The sequence below is a fragment of the Nematolebias whitei genome, chromosome 22 (genome assembly GCF_014905685.2).
Source record: "Nematolebias whitei isolate Nwh7 chromosome 22, NemWhi1, whole genome shotgun sequence".
Lineage (NCBI taxonomy): Eukaryota > Metazoa > Chordata > Actinopteri > Cyprinodontiformes > Rivulidae > Nematolebias > Nematolebias whitei.
The window spans coordinates 993,904-997,206 of NC_056519.1; the positions used below are offsets into that span (position 1 = coordinate 993,904).

Here is a 3,303-nt window from a genome sequence, read left to right on the forward strand (position 1 = left end):
ATGGATGGATGATGGATGGATGCATTAATGGATGGATGATGCATGGATGGATGATGGATGGATGCATTAATGGATGGATGGATGCATGGTAGGGATGCACTGATCCACTTTTTTCTCTTCTGATACCAATACCTGCTGTTTAGCATCAGCCGATACCGATCTGATACCGATCTGATACCGATCTGATACCGATGCTTGATTAAGTTGGGGGTGTTGTAGCTGGAAGTTTTAGTGCCATCCCCTGGAACCGTCGCTGTGCACGTTTTGCACGTAGGGGTCGAATGTGTTGGCTCAGGTAGTGTGACATAGTTCCAGATGGCTGATCCTTTCACTCGCTCCATTTTGAAAACAATCTGCGGTGAGTTCACTAGTGCGTGACGTCACTCAGAGCACAAAGCATAGAGCTAGAGTGAATAGATCTGCCCAGTCATGGATCGGTCACACTGTCACGATACCTGATCCAGAAGTTTTTTTGATATCGGGACCAATACGATATTTGTATTGGATTGGTGCATCATGGAACATGAAATCATGGATGGATGGATGGATGGATGGATGATGGATAGATGGATGGATAGATTGATAGATGGATGGATAGATTGATAGATGGATGGATAGATTGATAGATAGATGGATGGATGGATGGATGATAGATGGATGGATGGATGATGGATGGATAGATTGATAGATGGATGGATGGATGATAGATGGATGGATGGATGATGGATGGATAGATTGATAGATGGATGGATGATAGATGGATGGATGGATGATGGATGGATAGATTGATAGATGGATGATGGATGGATGATGGATGGATAGATTGATAGATGGATGGATGGATGATGGATGGATGATGGATGGATAGATTGATAGATGGATGGATGATGGATGGATAGATTGATAGATGGATGGATGATGGATGGATAGATTGATAGATGGATGGATGATGGATGGATGGATGATAGATGGATGGATGGATGATGGCTGGTTGAGTTCATAATAGTCTCATCAGTCTGTCTTAAGTCCAGTTCCTGTGTGTTCTCTGAAACAGGAAGTCCTCTTCAGTTTTACGTTGACGCCATCGACAGCGGTCATGTGACAGCATTCGGTCCCGGTCTAAGCCACGGTACCGTGGACCAACCGGCCACGTTCACCATCGTCACCAAAGATGCAGGCGAAGGTACAAACTCACTTGGAGAGTCATGAGTGTAGGAATGGTTGCCGGCACAGTCAACTTTGGTTTGTCAGAATAAACTGTTGTCTTTTATTTTGTAGTATTAAAGATGAATTTGTTGGAGAGACGTTTAGATTTTTATTCGACTCTCAGAAGAATTCTGAGCGAACACTTCAAGCGATAAACATGTTGCAGAAGAACAGAGGGTAAAGCCAGGACGTGATGTCATGATCCTCCTGTCCTGTGCAGGAGGTTTGTCTCTGGCTGTTGAAGGACCGTCCAAAGCAGAGATCAGCTGCAAAGACAACAAGGACGGGACGTGCACCGTGTCCTACCTGCCGACTGCGCCTGGAGACTACAACATCATTGTAAAGTTTGACGACAAAAACATCGCCGGCAGCCCGTTCACCACCAGGATCACAGGTACAGAACCTCCTCTGGAGACGGCTCCCCCGGACGCTGACAGACAGGTCAACGTGTCTCCTGTGCTCTCCAGGAGAGGACTCCATGAGGATGTCTCAGCTCAACGTTGGCACTGCAACAGATGTTTCCCTGAAGATCATGGAGACGGACCTGAGCAGCCTGATGGCGACCATCAGAGCTCCGTCTGGACACGAGGAGCCGTGTCTGCTGAAGAGGCTGCCCAACCGACACATTGGTCTGTTGGAAGAACTCGTCCGCTTTCATCTGATCTGAGCTCAGATTAAAAACATCTGTGACACGAGCTCGTTGGTGCATTTACCTCAAGTCTGAGAAGATCATCACAGTAATTTATTTTGATCTCTTTGCATGCAGGGATTTCCTTCACGCCCAAGGAAGTGGGCGAGCATGTCGTTAGTGTGAAGAAAAGTGGGAAGCACGTGACCAACAGTCCCTTTAAGATCCTGGTGGGTCCGTCAGAGATCGGAGACGCCAGCAGAGTGAAGGTTGACGGTCAGGGTCTGGTGGAGGGACACACATTTGAAGTGGCAGAGTTTGTTGTGGACACCAGGAACGCAGGTGGGGAGGTACAATCCTCAAAATCTGCTCACAATCAGGATTTGGTTCTTCAGGTCTCACTGTCGCAGTGCATTCTGCAGGGTATGGAGGTCTGGGTCTGTCCATCGAGGGTCCCAGTAAAGTGGACATCAACTGTGAGGACATGGAGGATGGGACGTGTAAAGTCACCTACTGTCCAACAGAACCTGGAAACTACATCATCAACATCAAGTTTGCAGACCAACACGTTCCAGGTACGGACAGCCGCCACCAGCTCAAGCGGGTTTCCTGGTGCTGACGCGGCGTTTATTCACAGTCCACAGATTTCAATCAGGTTGAGGGTGGAGCTTCAAGAAGACCATTTTAGAACTTTACGGTTAGCATGGTTTTCCCAGGGGGTGACCCCAGGGCACGGGGGTCGACCTCTTCACTGTATACAGCAGCATGATGCTCCCACCCTCGTGCCTCTTAGTCATTACTATGTTCAGCACTTTGTTTCAGCTGTGGCTGCTGTTCAACACGTTACAAACAAAGCTGATGATGACGACAGCTGCTTCACTGAGCTGACGTCTGAAAACCACCTCGACTCCTCCAAACGTCCTTTACATCACGTCTTTGCATCGTCTCACCATCAAACTCTTCTCCAGAATGTTACGTTCAGGCGGCACGGTGGTGCAGTTCGTACAGCTGCCGCCTCTCAGCGAGAAGGTTGCCGGATTGAATCCCAGCCAGGGACCTTTCTGGGTGGAGTTTGCATGTTCTCTCTGTGTGTTCTCCGGTTTCCTCCCACAAACCAAAAACATGCATGTTAGACTGATAGGTAACTCTGAATTGTCCCTAGGTGTCTCTGTGATGGACAGGAGACCTATCCAGGTGTCCCCCTCCCCCACAGTGACTGCTGGACATGGCCAGTGGGACCCAAAAAGAATGAAGTGCATAAAGATGATGGATGGATGGATGGATGGATGGATGATGGATGGATGGATGACAGATGGATGGATGATGGATGGATGGATAGATGATGGATGGATGGATGGATGACAGATGGATGGATGATGGATGGATGGATGTTTGGATGGATGATTGATAGATGATTGATGATGGATAATGGATGGATGAATAATGGATGGATGTTTGGCTGGATGGAC

General features: G+C 48.0%; 1 protein-coding gene across 1 annotated transcript in view; it reads right to left on the reverse strand.

The window, feature by feature from the left end:
- Positions 1–3,303, reverse strand: part of LOC119428422 (filamin-C) — a 92,610-nt gene that overhangs the window by 10,917 nt on the left and 78,390 nt on the right. The window lies entirely within an intron of this gene.